The 17,342-nt window shown below is 43.1% G+C and overlaps 1 protein-coding gene across 1 annotated transcript in view; it reads right to left on the reverse strand.

The window, feature by feature from the left end:
• Window positions 1–16,365, reverse strand: part of ABHD6 (abhydrolase domain containing 6) — a 56,991-nt gene extending 40,626 nt beyond the window's left edge. The window contains exons 1-2 of the mRNA XM_008058535.1: window positions 16,332–16,365; window positions 5,649–5,713 (exon numbers count right to left, since the gene is read on the reverse strand). The gene's annotated coding sequence lies outside the window, so the exon portion shown is untranslated. The remainder of the gene's footprint in view (window positions 1–5,648; window positions 5,714–16,331) is intronic.
• Between the last annotated feature and the right edge of the window lie 977 nt (window positions 16,366–17,342).

Genomic DNA, 17,342 nt, shown 5'->3' on the forward strand with positions numbered 1-17,342 from the left:
ATATATATATATATATATGTGTGTGTGTGTGTGTATATATATATATATATATATATATATCTGGAAGGAGAGTCGACCGTTATGGCACCAGGGAGGGCAATACACTTGCACATCCCAGACATGGGCTCCTCTGTCACTTGTTATCACCCAGGTTGTGCATTTAGAAACACTTATTTCTGAACACAGAGGCAAAGATTAATTGGATAGTGGATATGTCAGTGCCTCCAGATAAACATTGTATCAGTGAAACGAAGTTTAATCTGATTTTAGGGGTGAGACACATTTCACAATTCTCTTCCAGTGTTCTCACTGATTTTGAAAACTGGGGATCTTGAGTTTCAATACCTAAATCTTCAAGGCATAAAGCAAAACCCTAAAATAAATAGTAAAATACTTTCACAGAATCTTGACTTTTTCTCAGCCTCTGCCATATTCCATCAAATTTGACAAACAGTCCTGGCCACTCCAAAATCATAACAATTATTATAGCAATGGCAGCAACAACAATAAAAACCAACACTATCTCCATTATAACCAAAGACGTAAGAGTGATGGCCTCCACCTTCTGAGTAACTACTCTATCTCTATGCCAGGCTGTGTGTAGGTGGTTCATATACGCCCTCTCAGTTCTCTCTCACAACATTATGAAATAGGAAGCATTTCTCCCATTTTAAAGATGGAAAAATTGAGGCTTCAGAAAGTTAGCTAATGTCCCTAGGTCACCTGATTAGTAAGTGGCAACCCAATTCTGTAGGTCTCTCTAGTTCATGCTACCTTTGCCTTTTCTTGATGCTTTTTTTTTTTGAGGTGGAGTCTCACTCTGTTGCCCAGACTGGAATGCAATGGCACACTCACAGCCACCCCAAAGTCAACCTACTGGGCTCCAGTGATCCTTCTGCCTCAGCCTTCCAAGTAGCTGTAACTACAGGTGCATGCTACCATGCCCGGCTAATTTTTTATTTATTGTAGAGACGAGGGCTCACCAAGTTGCCCGGGTTGGTCTTGAACCTGCAGACTCAGGTAATCCACTTGCCTTGGCATCCCAAATTACTGAGATAACAGGCTGAGCCACCAAGCCTGGCCTTCTCGATGCTTTCTATAGCAGATATTTATTATGCATCAGTTATGTACAAAACACAGAGTTCAATGTCCCCAATGATATTCTTTCCATATCTTTGAAACTGTTTTAATAGCAAGTAACATGTTAACAACTTTACAAGTTACCAATTGGCTTATTATCTTATTCCCGCTGGTGCACTTAAAAAACTATCTAGTGCTGCTTATAATGTTTTTCTTTAATCCTACAATATGAAAATTTTCCTCACAATGTTTTCCACAAGGAAAATATGATATTCTTGAAATATGAGTGTAATACCCCAGCTATTTTTTTTTTTTTTGAACTAAGAAAGGTAGATTTATTAAGGAAAGATACATTGTGAAGGGGACAATGGGCAGGACAACAGCAAGAATGTCTAGTGTCTGCTGTCTGCGGCACCCCAGCTTTTAAATAGTGCTGCATCTACCACACACTGATCTCTGAAACTCGGTTCCTATAAAGAGAAACTGATTCCTTGAGATGATCGTTAATGATCAACAGCCTAAAATACACAAAAAAGAAAAGGCATTTTCTTGTGTGGAAGCCCAAGAAATGATGAGAAACGGACTGTCCTGACTCTTGATCACACACATCCTCTCCATCACAGAGGAAAATCACCTTGAGGTTTCCAAGTAGGTAGTTAAGCTTGGCCAGTCATCATTGCAAACATGGTTCGGCCCCCAGGGATACTGCCCATGAGGTGCTCACCTCCGCCCTCCTGGGGACTATTTCCCCCTCACGCTGACTGAACACATTCCTCCTCTGCACTCTGCAGTTCTGGCAGCCTCGCTGTTGAAGCAAGTCACGGCTGTGGGCATGCCTGGCCTGGGGTCCCAGGATGCTCTCCTCACTCTCTCGTTACCCACATCCCCCACCACTCCCTCCTGCAAGAAATTCAAAAAGCAACATACCCAACAGCACCTCCTTCTGGGCTTTTCCAAAAGCCTGCTCGACCACCCCCATAATCCAAAGGTCCTACAGAGCCTCAGTTACATCAGACCCACTTTCCTGACTCACTGGTTTCTGCCAACAGTAGCTGCATCAGTCTAGCCTCCTAGATACCAGTGCATCTTTCATTTCCCACTGGCTCACTACTCCTGTTGTACTAGGGTGGAGAGGTACCAGCACTGGAGTCAATTTTCTCGAGTCTAGGCAAACTATACTGCCTGATATGGGGCAATTGAAATTAATTAAAATGAAAGAAAATTCCAATTCAGCTCTTCAGTCACACCGGCCACATTTCAAGTGCTCAAGAGCTACATGTGGATAGGAGCCGCCACACTAGACAGCACAGCATTAGGGGGCTTACACTCCTGAAAGCCTCTTGCAACCAGTTCCTTAGGTTCAACATTTTGCTAGGAAGGTAAGGTGGGAAGAAAAATTCCCACCAGGTGTGGGACTTTGTATGAATCACACCACATCTCCGTGAGTTACCACACTGGACCCAGGCCCTCAATTTCTCTTGTTCCCATTTCTGTAAAGGCTGTTCTTCCACACCCCACAGTTCTTTCATTACCAACTGCCAGAGGAATCCTCTCAATTCCCACCAGGGATTCGGCTGTGCTGGTCTAATGTCCACCAAACAAAATGTGAACTCTGATCTACCCCATATGCTCCCAACTCAACTTCCCAGTCCCAACTCTCACATCATTGCCTGTGCCCCAAATAACCAGCTCCCTGGCCCCATGCAAGCCCCACACAGCCACACTCTGTCTTCCCTCCTGCTGTCCCCTTAACATGGAGCGCTCCCATGTCTTGGCTGCCTAATGAACTCCTCTCTGCCTTCAGAGCCCATTCAAGTGCCACATTCCCCTGGAAAGCATTGTGGTCCCTGCAGACCCATGCTTTCTAGACTCCCTTCAGATTCAGAGTCTGGCTTCTGGCACAGCCTTTGAGAACTGTTTGTCGGGAGATTCAGGGGTGTATATCAGAGCTTTGAAAACCTTCAGATGCCCAATCCCTTCCCACCAGACATGTTGAATCCAGGAAATTACCCAGCACAGGCTGGCCTGCAGAGGGGCTGAGAGGAGGCTTACAGCAGCAGCCCTGGTCTCATTAGGGTTGCCTGTTACAAGCAGCTAACAGATACATTAAAAAATGTTCAGCCTCACTAATCATCAAAGAAATGCAAATTAAAACCACACTGAAATACCACTCCACTCCAGTCAGGATGGCCATGTTCAATAACTCAAAAAACAACAGATGCTGGAGAAGATGTGGGGAAATGCGGGGGCCTGCCCCGCGAGGGTCGTGGGATGTGTTGAAGGACAGACGGATAGGCGAATATTTTTTAGGCCCCTCAAGGTTACTTTCTGTTTTAGCTGATCTGTCATAAAAGTGTCTGATTATTATATTCTGAGTTTAGTAAAAACCTATTCTATAAATGTTAACTTAGAGTTTTAACTATAGTATTAAGTAAAAACCTTAACATAATCTTTGTCATAAGTTAGTGAAAATAGTGTTATAAATCACCTACATAACTCCTAGATAAGTGTTAGAACTTATAATGAATTTATAATGAACTACTATAAACTTGTGCTTTTAAAAATCCTTATGTCTAAACACTAAACTGTATAATCCTAAATCAAATAAGGAGTGGATATATTTATATCATTTATTATTTAAGCAATATTTAGTAATTTATAACCAAGTGAAAGAAAGTATTTTTGATGTGTTTTAGGGTTTAACCCTTGTATATGTTAGAAAAGGCCAAGTGGCATAGTGGGAAAAATGGAAAAATAAACCATGATATTTTCAGGTTAGCTGTGATTTTTTGTATAAACATGTCATCTTCTTTTTCCACGAATGTACATAATTTTTTTAGCTGTATCAACAGCAAAGACAAAAGACAGAAGGGCCTCAGTTGTCCAGACTCGCTTTGTGGCCAGGGGTCCTCAGTGCACCTGGACTTTGTCATCAGGCGGGCCTCCAAGGCTGGCTCCCAACATATCCCCCTTTTTTGTTTTTTAATATGAAGCCGTGAAATTTTGTGTTTAGTCGAGAGATGTTATTTTTCAATGGTTTGAAGATGACTGGAAGCAAACATAACAGTAGCAAGATTATTTTTCCACAAATTTTCACACTGATTAATATAGATAATAATGATTTTTGATTGACAAATGAAGAAAAATTGTTATAGATTGGCAGAGCCAATTGGGTGAATTCAAATTGTTTTTTAGCAGAGCTAATGTATTGTATTTTTTGATGAAGTTTGGAGAGATCCAAACTTATGTTGGAATGGTTTTAAATTCTGGAGATATGATTTTTAATCCTATCCCAGGTATGAATAGACTTGTTTATTTGGAGAGGTGTGACACAAATTCATTTAAACTCTGAATGACATCTCAAAGCCAATTTAATTTTCAAGGCTATAAGTTCCTGTCCTATAATCAAAATAGCCTTTTCTAATGCATTAACTTTACTTTCTAATTTTTGGTCAATAATTTTTTGAGTTGTTAAAGTTAATGAGACATTTTTGGATAACTGATCTGTAAATGTAGTAGTATGTACTTCTTTAGCTAAAGTTATGGCTGAAATGGAAACTGATGTAGTAATGGCTATCAAAGCTGTAATTTTTAAAATTAAAGTTGATATAAATCTCTTTGGTCGTGACAAGAGTGAGTTAACCTCATATCTAAACACTAAACTATATATATCATACCAAAGAGATGTAAGATTTATAGGAACTATTAAATAAGAAGGCTGTTTAACAATTATAAATTAGAAAAGGCCAAGTGGCATAGTGGGAAAAATGGAAAAATAAACCATGATATTTCCAGGTTAGCTGTGATTTTTTGTATAAACATGTCATCTTCTTCTTCCACGACTGTACAGAATTTTTTTAGCTGTATCAACAGCAAAGACGGAAGACAGAAGGGCCTCAGTTGTCCAGACTCACTTTGCGGCTGGGGGTCCTCAGTGCACCTGGACTTTGTCATCAGGCGGGCCTCCAAGGCTGGCTCCCAACAGGGAAAAGGGAATGCTTCTACATACACTGTTGGTAGGAGTGTAAACTAGTACAACCTCTGTGGAAAACAGCGTGGCGATGCCTAAAAAAATCTAAAAATTGACCTTCCTTATGACCCAGCAATCCCTGCACAAGCATGTTTATAGCAGCACTATTCACAATAGCAAAAACATAGAACCAACCGTGCTGCCCATCAAAAGTGGGCTAGATTTTTTTTAAATGTGGTGCATATACACAATGAAATACTATGTAGCCATAAAGAAGGATAAAATTATAGACTTCACAGCAACTTGGATGAATTTAGAGTCTATAATACTCAATGATCTATCACAGAAACAAAGAACTGAGTACCACATGTACTCATTCATAAGCGGACCCTGAACTTTTATCACAATACTATAAGAAAGGGATTGGCAGTAGCAAGAAACTGCTGGAGGAAGGCAAATAATATTAATAAGGGTACATAATCTCAAAGGGGAACCAAAGGGAGATCCAAAGTTTACCTGTAAAATTACCCTGTATCTACCTAATCCTAAATTGTACCCCATATCTTTAGAATAAATTTTTTTAAAAATTCATACTCACTTTTCAAAGAGCACAGTCTTCTTTCCCAACTGCTATTGGCTCTGGCAGAAGCTGAAAATGAGATCCTGGAATCACAAGAAATAAAATGACAAAACATTAAACCATACTAGGGAATATGAATGAAGTGTTAACAGCTGGCCAGATTGCTAGCTTCAGCTCTTCTCCTCAGCACAGACCAACTGCAAACATCCTGTAGCTTTAACAGTGTGTCTCTTGCTCAGGTCACCTCCCCCAGTTAGGCAATTAGGCAACTGGGCACAAAGGGCAGGGAGTCTCAGATGAGTCAGGCCTAGGAAGAATTGTAGGAGGTCAAAGAAGAAATCAGAAAGTAGTCAAGTATGCATATGCTGCAGGACAATTAAAGATCTCCTTCTCCATCTGGGATTAGAGAATATCATGTCCAGGTAGCAATCACCAAACAAGTAAGGACAATATTGCCGCAAGAGTGACATGGGGGCTGCACCACTCAAACACTGGGCTGGGCAGAAGCAGGGAGCTACTGCAAAGGCTCAGCAGCTGGAGAATGAGGGGACAGGCGAAGGAATTAAACCCACAAACCCCTACACCGTTTCAGATGGATCAAAGAGTTAAACATAAAACAACAAAACCATGAAAGTTCTAGAAGAAAACATGAGATCTCTGTTTTAAAATATCACCATGGGGAAGGGCTTTCTAAGAAAGATATAAAACCTAGAGGCCATAATAAGAAGAGTACTAAGTTAATGGCATAGAAGTATTTGTAAATGTCTATATTGAAAAAGATAGCATAAATAATATTAACATTTGTCAATTCATATCAGAGGCAACAGACTAATTTCCTGAATGTATAAAGGATTCCTAAACATCAAGAAAAACAACAGAATCTAATAGAAAAATGAGCAAATGATCTCAACAGATAATATACCAGAAAGGAAATATTAATGATGCTTAAATGTAGAAAAAGAGGCTCAATCTCATTTACAACAAGATATATGCAAATTAAATCTACAGGGTGATGGTGATCTCTATTTATCCCACTGGAAAACAACAAGAAGTTGAATAACAGACTCTGTTGCTGAGGCTATGGAGAAATAGATGCTCTCATATAATGTACCGATTTATATTCCATCAACAAACTCTATAGATGGCAATTTGACAAAATCTGTGGCAATGTAAAATATACATACCCTTGACCTAACAATCTTCTTTTCTTTTTCTAGGAATGTATTTATGTTTATACCTGAACATATATAAAAATATGTTTGTACAAAGTTATTACAATATTATCACTAGTAGCAAAAGACTGAAAATCAGTCACATGCTCACTTATAGGGGGCCTGTTAAGTGAATGATGACACAGCTTAACAAAGGAATATCACATATAGCCATTAAATACAATAAAAATTAAATACAAGCCATTAAAATAATGAGACAAGCCGGGCTTGGTGGCTCAGCCTGTAATCCCACGCCTTTGGGAAGCTGAGGTGAGTGGATTGCCTGAGCCCGCGGGTTTGAGACCCACCCAAGCAACTTGGCGAGACCTCATCTCTACAATAAATAAAAAAAAAGTTAGCTGGGCATGGTAGCGCGCGCCTGTAGTTCCAGCTACTCGGAAGGCTGAGGCGGAAGGATCTCCGGAGCCCAGCGGGTCAAGGCTGCAGTGGCCGGGAGTGGCCACTGGCACTCCAGTCTGGGCGATAGAGTGAGACTCCAACTCAAAAAATAAATAAATAAATAAAAATAAAATAGAATAATGAGACAGTTCTATTTGTCCTTATGAGTAATGACTTCCAAGGTACATTGTTAGCTCAAAAAAACATAAAACGGAAGACAGTGAATAAAGTCGTACATGGTGGTGCACACCTGTAGTCTAATGCTTTGAGAGGCCAAGGTGGGAGGATCACTTGAGCCCAGGAGTTCAAGGCTGCAGTGAGCTATGATCATGCTACTGTACTCCAGCCTGGGTGACAGATTAAGATTCTGTCATAGATAAATAAATAAGTAAATAAAAGCATTTTAAATAAGAGAGTAGATAAGAATAATATCTTTAGCATTAAAAAAAGAGATAAGCCGGGTTTGGTGGCTCAGCCTGTAATCCCGTGCTTTGGCAGGCTGAGGTGAGTGGATTTCCTGAGCCCGTGGGTTCGAGACCTGCCTGGGCAACTTGGTGTAGACCTCATCTCTACAATAAATCAAAAAATTAGTCGGGCGTGGTAGCGCACACCTGTAGTTCCAGTTACTTGGAAGGCTGAGGCGGAAGGATCGTTGGAGCCCAGCAGGCTGAGGCTGCGGTGGCTGGGAGCATGCCACTGCACTCCAGTCTGAGCGAGAATGAGACTCTAACTCAAAAAATAAAAAATAAATAAAAAATAAAAAAAGAGATAGCAATAGAAAATATATGTTATATTTATATATGTGTAAAATCCTTCTGGATGAATACTCAAGAAACTGGTAATCATGGCTAGCACTGAGAAGGCAAACCGGAGTGCTGGGAACAGAGATGAGAAGGAGACTTGTCACTGACATCTTTTATATCTTTTGAATTGCTACCATGTACATGTATAAAGTTTTTTCTATTTAATTAAAAACTATAATATAAACCCCACAAATAAAATGGTCCATTTTGTACTGTCCAATATGGTAATCACATGTGGCTGTATAAATTTAAATTAATTAAAATTAAATAAAATTTAAAGTTCAGTTCCTTGGCAGCATGGACCACGTTTCAAGTGCTCCCTAGCCATATGTAGTATGTGACTATCACAATGGACAGCAAAAATATGGACCATTTTCCTTATCGCAAAGAGTTCTACTGGCCAAACCTGGACTCTACTAGTTCAAAAGGCCGATTAGAGATAGCAACCAAACCTGAACTGTGTCTCATGATGAGGGAAGAAATACAACACAAAGGATGGAAATCCCTCCATCTCTACACATGGCTAGATGGCCTATCTACACACTATATTATCAAAGAATGACTGAGGCATCACTGTCCACATTACTGTCCAAAGGTTAAACGTGCTTGGCAGAAACTTTAGTCCTTAGGCTCAAGGTCCAGCACTCTAAGATGAAAGATGATAGGAATTTAAATTTTTACATGATAAACACTCTTATCATTCTACCCTAAACCCATATAACCATTTGCAAATTATAAATCCTTATCTCCCTTGTGGTTCTGGGAGAACTATTGATTAGAGGGCTCACTCTCTCCTGCTTATACCAAAGCACTAACAATTGGTTCCCCACAGAGGTTCTTGTTTAAGAACCAACACAGCCCACTGCCCCCTCGCTGCTTCAAACACTTGGGCAGCACTGTGGGCAAGAGAACTCAGCCCACCCACAGCTGGTCCTGTGGGTGGAGGATCAGAGAGAACCAGAAAACCCGCCTTGTTACCCAATCCCCTGGAGAAGCAATAGCCAAGGGAGGGACAGGTGGGCAGATCAGTCAGGGGCTCAGTTGGAAAGCAGGAGCTTTGTATATCCCATGGTGCAGCTTAAAAAAAATTGTATTAGCTAAGAAGCAAGGCAATGAAACATGTCACACATGCCCTGGCTTGACCCAGTACCTTAAAAACATCAGCCTCTCGGGTCAAGATGTGGGTTGTGCAAATGGCAGGGGGGTGGGAGGGGGGTTGGCAGTTGAGGGAAACTGCTGAGGAGGGAGGAGCACGCCTCATCAGCAAGGGTACCTGCATAATGAACATTTGTATACCTAACCCTGAATTGTACCCCACATCTTAAAAAAAAAAATGTGGGCTGTGGTGATAGTCTAAAATACCTGCTAACTTGAAATCATGTTTAAAACAAGACAACCCTAGAGAAACATAAGCCAGTCTCCTGCTGGATAGAACAGGAACCAAAGCCACTTGACCCTTTACCTCCAAGGAGCCCACAACAAGCTTGTGTTTGAACACTGCTCTCTGAATTAGTGCGAATACATGCACCATCATCAGCTGGGTCACCCCTCAAAGGTAAAATGCTAGAAAGAGCATCATGTAAATGATTATCTTCCCCATATTGGAAAGAAATTAAAATAGCCCTCTATTGGTGTGTTATTGCAGAGGGCAAAAAGAGAACCTCAGCACCCAAAACATTCTCCCTTTGCCCAAACCTACACTCCTGAACAAAAGGAAAAGCAAGGAGATCAAAGAGGGTTTCGTCATTTCTAAAGGAGGTAAACTTGGTCTACAGTACTTTCCAGCTGTAGGAGCAAAGCTGGTATTAAACAAAAAAGGAACTCTATTAATAAAGACTGGTAGGTATGTGTGTGTGTGTGTGTGTGTGTGTGTGTGTGTGTGTGTGTGTGTCGACCTCCTGGGCTTAGGCTAATTTTATTTTTTGTAGAGATGAGGTCTCACTATGTTGCCTAGGCTGGTCTCAAACTTCTAGGCTCAAACAATCCTCCCGCCTCCTAAAGTGAGTCTCACTCCATTGCTAAGGCTGGAGTGCAGTGGCATACTCACGGCCACCCCAGCACTGACCTGCTGGGCATCAGTGATCCTTCCACATCAGCCTTCCAATTAGCTGGAACTATAGGTGCATGCTACCATGCCTGGCTAGTTTTTTTATTGATTGTAGAGACGAGGTCTCACCAAGTTGCCAGGGCTGGTTTCAAACCCGCGGGCTCAGGCAATCTACTCGCCTTGGCCTCCCAAAGTGCTGGGATTACAGACTGAGCCACCGAACCTGGCCAAGACTGGTAGGTTTTAACAACACAAGACTTCTGGCTCCCAAGCACAAAGTGTAGCATTCAGGGCCTTTTGTGAGCTGATCCCCACCTTTTTTCCTAGCTAGAATCTCCTCCCCAGAGATCTCAGTAACACAGGAAAATGAGCACCAGAAAAAAGGACGTGGCAAAATCTTGTGGTTTAGAGTAAAACATAGTTTTGTTTGGAGCTTTATCCAAGTAAATAAAATAAATACTAAATCTGTCTACTTAAAAAGTATTAGTAAATATGAAATAAAGTTTAGGTTATAATTACAGTTCTGGCCAGGCCCAGCGGCTCATGCCTGTAATCCCAGCATTTTGGGAAGTGAAGATGAAAGGATTGCCTAAATCCAGGGATTCGAGACCAGCCTGGGTAACTTGGCGAGAGTTTGGCTCTATAATAAATAAAAAAATTAGCCAGTTGTGGTGGCATATGCCTGTGGTTCTAGCTGCTTGGAAGGCAGAGATGGAAGGATCACCTGAAACCAACAGGTTGAGACTATGCTGGCTGTGAACGTGCCACTGCACTCCAACCTGGGCAACAGAGTGAGACTCCTACTCCAAAATAATAATAAGAATAATTACAGTTCTGTGCTAACTCTTAGAACAAATATTTCATGTCATGTAGATTGTTTTATAATATGTCAAGTTCTTCCAATTGACATTTGGTCACCACGGCATTACCATAAAAAGGCTATATTTGCAACAATACATATGTCTTTATTGACTTCTCAAGGGTCTCTTAATTTTTTTATTTTTCAAGTCTCTCCCCCTTTTCCTCATCAATTGTTGACAGATCTCATATTGCCAGATCCTATTATTGCCTTAATATCTCATTCAAGCGGTTCTACAACATTGCTTGCTTTGACAACATTGCTTGCTTTGATTTCATGAAATTTGGCCTCTCTTGCAAGTTGTAATTTTACTTTCCACCATTGTGTGTTTGCAAAACATCCAACAACCTGGGAGCAATATGGTCGCTTCTGGAGCCTGGCTGGTCACCAGGGTTGAAAACAGAGGGAGTCTCATTCTGTACATGGCAAATTCATTCATGAATATTTTCCTGTTATGATAACTTCTGTTTCCCATCCACAACCTGGAGACTGGGGAATCAGCAGATATGCTAACAATCTGACCCTCTCATGACTGTACCCATACTGGCTCTCTGTTTTTCTTCATTTCCCCATTCTATCTGCAAGACACCCTCGACCTACCCTCATCTTCTCTTTTACAAATCTTTCTGGTAGAGCTAGAGTTAACCTTTCCCCAGCACTCCCAGTAACCTCTGCCTCAACCTCTGTTACTCATATCCCACTCACAGCCTGTGTGACTTGTACCCTGTGATGAGAACACTGGCTGTGCCCACCTCTAGGCTGCAAGCTCCTAGCAGACAAATCTGACCAGGAAGACTAAGGATCTGGTACCTGCCTACCTCTCAAGCACCAACTTCTTCTATCACTTCACACCCCGCCTCCCCCCCCCCCACTCTCCACTCTTTCCTGTAATGGTCTACATGCAATCCCAAGTCATGTTCTTCCATGCCTCCAGGGCCTTGGTATGCATGCTGCCCTCTCCCTGGCACACCTATTCTCCCTCTTGCCTGCTGAGCTCCAGCTCATCCTATGGGTCTTAGTTATTAAAGTGTAGTTCCTGTCTGTAAATGATACTCTGAGGGTTCAGTTTTACAGTTTAGCTACCCGGGTTTGAATCTCTGCTTGCCTACTGATCAACCATGTGACCTTGGCAAGTGACCTAACCTCTTAGAACCTCACTGTGGGGATGAAATAAGATGATGCAAGGAAACTGTTCAAAGCAGTGACTGGCAGGTACTAAGTGCTCACTCTTCACAGCTGGGATCTTGCTTGACTTCCCAGGCAGAGTTCAGCAGCCCTGCACTACTATTGCTCAGGTCTGTTCAGATGCTTGAGTGATCTGTAGGCAGGGTCTGTGTTGCCATCTTTATATTCTCAGAGTCTAGCCCATAACTCTGCCCTCAAACTCCATCACATGTAAGATTTGAATCCTTTTCTGGGTATATCACAAGGTAAACACCCAAAGCCAATAGCCAAGGAACCACAGTTTCTGGAAAAATGCCTAAGAGCAAACACTGCTGTTAACTTTGGTAATTACTTAACAAGAAGAGGATCCTAGCCTGCAGCAGTATAAGCACCTCTGCCCACACCTAGTGCTGTCCTGCTCCCCTGAATCAGCAGTTTCCTTGGTGCAGTACTGGAAAGCACCACAGGGGCCTATGACAGACCCCAAATGCATCCAACTCCAGGCAGCAACACCCGACATGGATCCTAGGATTAGCAAACCTGAAATATGACCCAGAAAGATTCTGAGGGTCTGGTTTAGAATACCTCGATCTTCTTTGAAGAGGCAACTGCATCCAAGGTCAGAAAGAACTTTAATGTGAAAATCATGTCCAGACCAGAGTTTCTCAACTATGGCACAAATGACATATAATTCTTTGTTGTAGGGACTGTTCTGTGCATTAGAATGTTTAGCAGTATCCCTGTCCTCTACCCACAAGCTGAGACAATCAAAAATATCTCTAGATGCTGAAAAATGTCCCCTGGGTGAAAATTCCTCTAGAAGTAATCCCACATAATTCCAACCCTTGTCTTACCCACTGTAGGAAATCAGTGAGGAACATGTTTAGCCACTCAGTAAATCTACCTTGTTCCAGTCTTCAGGGTTCCTTGCTTGTCTGTTTAAGGTCACGGTCTTGAAGTCAGTTGTTCTCAACCCTGGCTGCGCATTAGAATCCCCCAGAAAACTTGGAGAAAAAAAAAAAGCTCTGGCCCCAGCCCCAGAGATTCATATTCAGTTGGTCTGGGGCACAGCCTGGGCATGGTTTTTTGTTTTTGTTTATTTGTTTGTTTTTTTAAGTTCTCTAGGTAGTTCTAATATGCAGGCAGTCAGGGCAGAGAAGCACTGTGCTGAGACATTTCTTTTGATTCCACCTTCTCCCGCATCTTCTGACTCTGGCAGTGGTAAAAGTCAGTGAGTCAGAATAGCCAAAATGAGGCTAAGGGGATTTATTAACCTCTGCATTCTTAACAAGGAAACATCTTCTGCACACTCCTTTTCTTGTTGCCAGAAAGAATGGAACGTAACCCCACCATCAAGCGGCTTTTCCATAGTCTTACTGATTTAAATAATGATGTCTCAAATAACTTTCTGCCAGGTTGTCCGTCTTCTCTGTCTAATATAGTAGCTGCTAGCCTCATGTGCCTATTGAGCACGTGAGATGTGAAAAACTGAATTTTGAATTTTATTTAATTTGAATTAATTTGACTTTAAAGAGGCACATGTGGCTAGTGGCGACCACGCTAGAAAGCACAAAAAGTGTTTCTGTCCCTACAGGGTCACAGAAATAAAGGAAAGACTTAAAGCCTGCTAAATTCTGTGAAATATACAAAAACATATGTCTTAAAATGTCTAAACTCAATAGTCTTTAAATGATCAAATGGGATCCTAATTTATTCCAATAAAGACTCAATTAGGGCTGAATGTGGTGGTAAACACTTATAATCCCAGAGCTTTGGGAGGGCAAGGCAGGAGGATCACTTGAGGCCAGGTGTTTGAGACCAGCCTGGATAACATAGTGAGACCCTGTCTCTACAAAAAACGCTTAAAAATTAACTTGGCATGGTGGTACACACTTATGATTCCAGCTACTTAGGAGGCTGAGGCAGGAAGATCACTTGAACCCAGGACTTTGATGTCTCAGTGAGCTATGATCGTGTCACTGCCCTCCAGCCTGTGTGACAAAGCAAGACCCTGATTCAAAAAACAAAAACAATTAGGAGAAATTTTCAAATTTTTTCACCTTATAGAACTAGCTTCCTGGTATATTCCAAACATATAGCTTTGAAGGGGACATCCCTGCCCCTTTTTATTTGAACACTCATCATGATAAAAATTGATCTAGTCACCAAAATAACCAGAATATGATGTAGTATGTCAGGCACAGTGCCATGTGCCTGTAGCCTCAACTTCTTGGGAGTCTAAGATGGCAGGATTACTTGAATCCAAGAGTTCCAAGCCAGCCTGGGCAACATAATGAGAACCTGTCTCTAAAAAAAATTAAAAGCTGGGCACAGTGGCTCACACCTGTAATCCCAGAACTTTGGGAGGTAGAGGTGTGAGGATTGAGAACAGCCTGGGCAACATGGTGAGACTTCATCTCTACAACTAAAAAAAAAAAAAATTAGCCAGGCATGATGGCACATGCCTGTAGTTTCAGCTACTTGGAAGGCAGAGGCAAAAGGATTGCCTGAGCCCAGAAGGTCAAGACTGCAGTGGCCTTGAGCATGCCACTGTACTCCAGCCTGAGTGACAGAGTGACACTCCTACTTAACAACAGCAAAGATATGACAATAGTGATGTTGATTTCCACTCTTAACTGCTTGCTAGCCACTAGGATAACACACTCATCCTTGCTTTTCTTACCTCCTATCCCAAAGATAATCTTTGGTTCTAACCTCTTGACCCCAGGATAGGCTTGAACCAACACACGCTGCAAATCAAGGTCACCTCTAAGGATACATTTTTTTTCTCATATCAAGTTTTATAATTGCATTCAATTGCATACACTGCATTCCCATGTTCACTCTAGGTGTGCAAATCCTCACAGAACTCCAAGCTCATACATTTTAAAAGCTATAAAAAATAGAAGGGCAATTCTATCTCTAACTACAGAGGCAAAGGATAGTTTCAAGTTGAAGAAAGCCTCATAGGTCTTTCTGAGTACAAAATATGCTTACTTCTGCTTGGCCCAAACTCCCTTCCCCACCTCTAAGCAGAGTCAATGTGAGCCATTTATCAATGTTTCTCCAGTAATTCAAAGCAGTGGTCAACCACCACTTTCTCGTCATAATAGCTGGTGCTTTTTGAGTGTTTACCACATGCTGGGTTCTGTGTGTTATTTTATCTAAGTTACCACTGCCCTCTAAAGCAGGTTTTATTATCAGAAGCTGAAGCTCAGAGAGTTAGGTAACTTGCCCGTGGCTGCATAGGTAGTAAGTGGTAGAGGTGAGGTTTGGACCCAAGTCTGTCTGCCTTTCTCGTGGGAATCCTTTGGGTTATGAACAAAAACAAACACGCAGTTATAACGTTAGGTACCAGGCTGAGCCATTCTCCTTGTGATCAGGCTACAGTTCAATGAGGGGGTTTGGTATTGCAGGGTCGGCAATCCTGAGCCTATTCTTACTTCAGAAACCACCCCATCCCCCATGGACTTCTCTCTCTGTCCTGGAGCCTTGGGGAGCCCTTCTGGTCCTGCCAGCACAACTGCACCCAAGAGAACAAGACAGACACAGGCAGAAGAACTTTCCAAATGCCATCATGGGGTTGGGGAGTAGTAAAATCCAGCTATGGAATCCTGGGGTAGAAAGGAACAGCTTTCATTGGGCTTAGGGGAGAAACCAGGGGGGTGTTCCTGGAGGGGGCGACTGAGCTGGACTTACTGGATAAATGGGGTTGGTAAGATTGAGACATCATTGACTCCAGGGAGAGCACTTCCAGAGGAGGAAACAGCACAAGCAAAGGCAGCCACAGGGAAGAAGTGTGTTCACTTGCTTGGGTCTTGGCAAAGGAAGCAAAAGGGGAGGGGTGGCCAGGATGCAGAGTCTGGGAGGACAGGTTTTCAAGAGGCCTAAACTAGTGGGCCAGGGCAGTAGAGGAAGCCCAAGAAGTGCCCAATTATCCTTCCCAGGGTCCTTTCTGCATCTCAGTCCAGTTCTTTCCAGCTATGCAGCCTCAGCAAGTTCCGACTCTCTGGGCCTGTCTCCTTGTAGAGGGCGCTCAGGGCCCCTGGCTGGTCTGATAACCTAATTTTAGAAAAATAAATTGGTGCTAAGAACACAGGTTATTAATTTCTCTTATTTCTAATTGCCTATAGTATACAAATGTTGATAAGAATGTATTGGTTAAAACTGGGTAAAAAGTCTAGTGGTTCAGAGTGGGGGCTTTGAGATGAGACTCACTTGGTGTCCTGGGAAGAAGAGACCATCTCTGGAAGCCTCACGTTCCTCCTCTGAAAAATGGGCAGAGCAGTGGTATCTAACTCATGGGTTTTTTTGTTTGTTTGTTTTGTTTTTTTTAGTTGGAGTCTCTGTCGCCCAGACTGGAGTGCAGTGGCCGCTCCCGGCCACCGCAGCCTCGACCTGCTGGGCTCCGCTGATCCTTCCACCTCAGCCTTCCAAGTAGCCGGAATTACAGGCATGCGCTACCACACCCGGCTGATTTTTTTATTTATTGTAGAGAGGAAGTCTCACTGCCCAGGCGGGTCTCGAACCCGCGGGCTCAGGCAACCCACTCACCTCAGCCTCCCAAAGGCGCGGGATTACAGGCTGAGCCACCGAGCCCGGCTCTCATGGGGTTTTTAAAGGGGCTTAGGTCAGGGCCTGGCGCCCAGGACTTTCTTATTCCATGTCAGCTATTATCACGTTTTAAACCTGCAGCCTGGTGGAGCCAACCACTAGGGATTTCTGAGCAAGCGAAGTGCTGAGACAAATGCTGGCCTCCGGGTCCCAGCTGGGGTAGGACCCTCCTCTATTTTCCCTTCTTAACCGTCGAGCTCCCAGCCCCAAAAAAGGGCTTAAAATACAGATTCCCTAAAAGCACAGCCTCGAGACCCTCTGGCACCCTCTTCCTCCCCCAGGCCTCACTCTGTTAGCTTGGCCTCTCGCAGCAGTCTGCGGGCTCAGGGGGGAACCCCCGCACGTGCTCAGCCCTGCAGCCGGCATTACACAATCGCATCTCCAAGGCAGCCGAGTAGCTGGGGCGGCGTAGGCGGGGACCGCAGGGTGCCGGTGGGCACCGGCCTGTCAGGGAGGTTGGACAGCAGCATCCCAGCTCCAGGGTTTCGGCGAGGGCGAGGAGGAGGCGCGAGGGCGCGAGAACCGGGGCGGGCTGGGGACAGGGGAGCCGAAAGGTTGGGCTGCTGCGGTGGGGGGTGTCGGCAGAGAAGAGCTCTCGCGGCGACGCGGGGGAGG

The sequence above is a fragment of the Carlito syrichta genome, unplaced genomic scaffold (assembly GCF_000164805.1).
Source record: "Carlito syrichta isolate Samal-C Ts95f unplaced genomic scaffold, Tarsius_syrichta-2.0.1 Scaffold303376, whole genome shotgun sequence".
Lineage (NCBI taxonomy): Eukaryota > Metazoa > Chordata > Mammalia > Primates > Tarsiidae > Carlito > Carlito syrichta.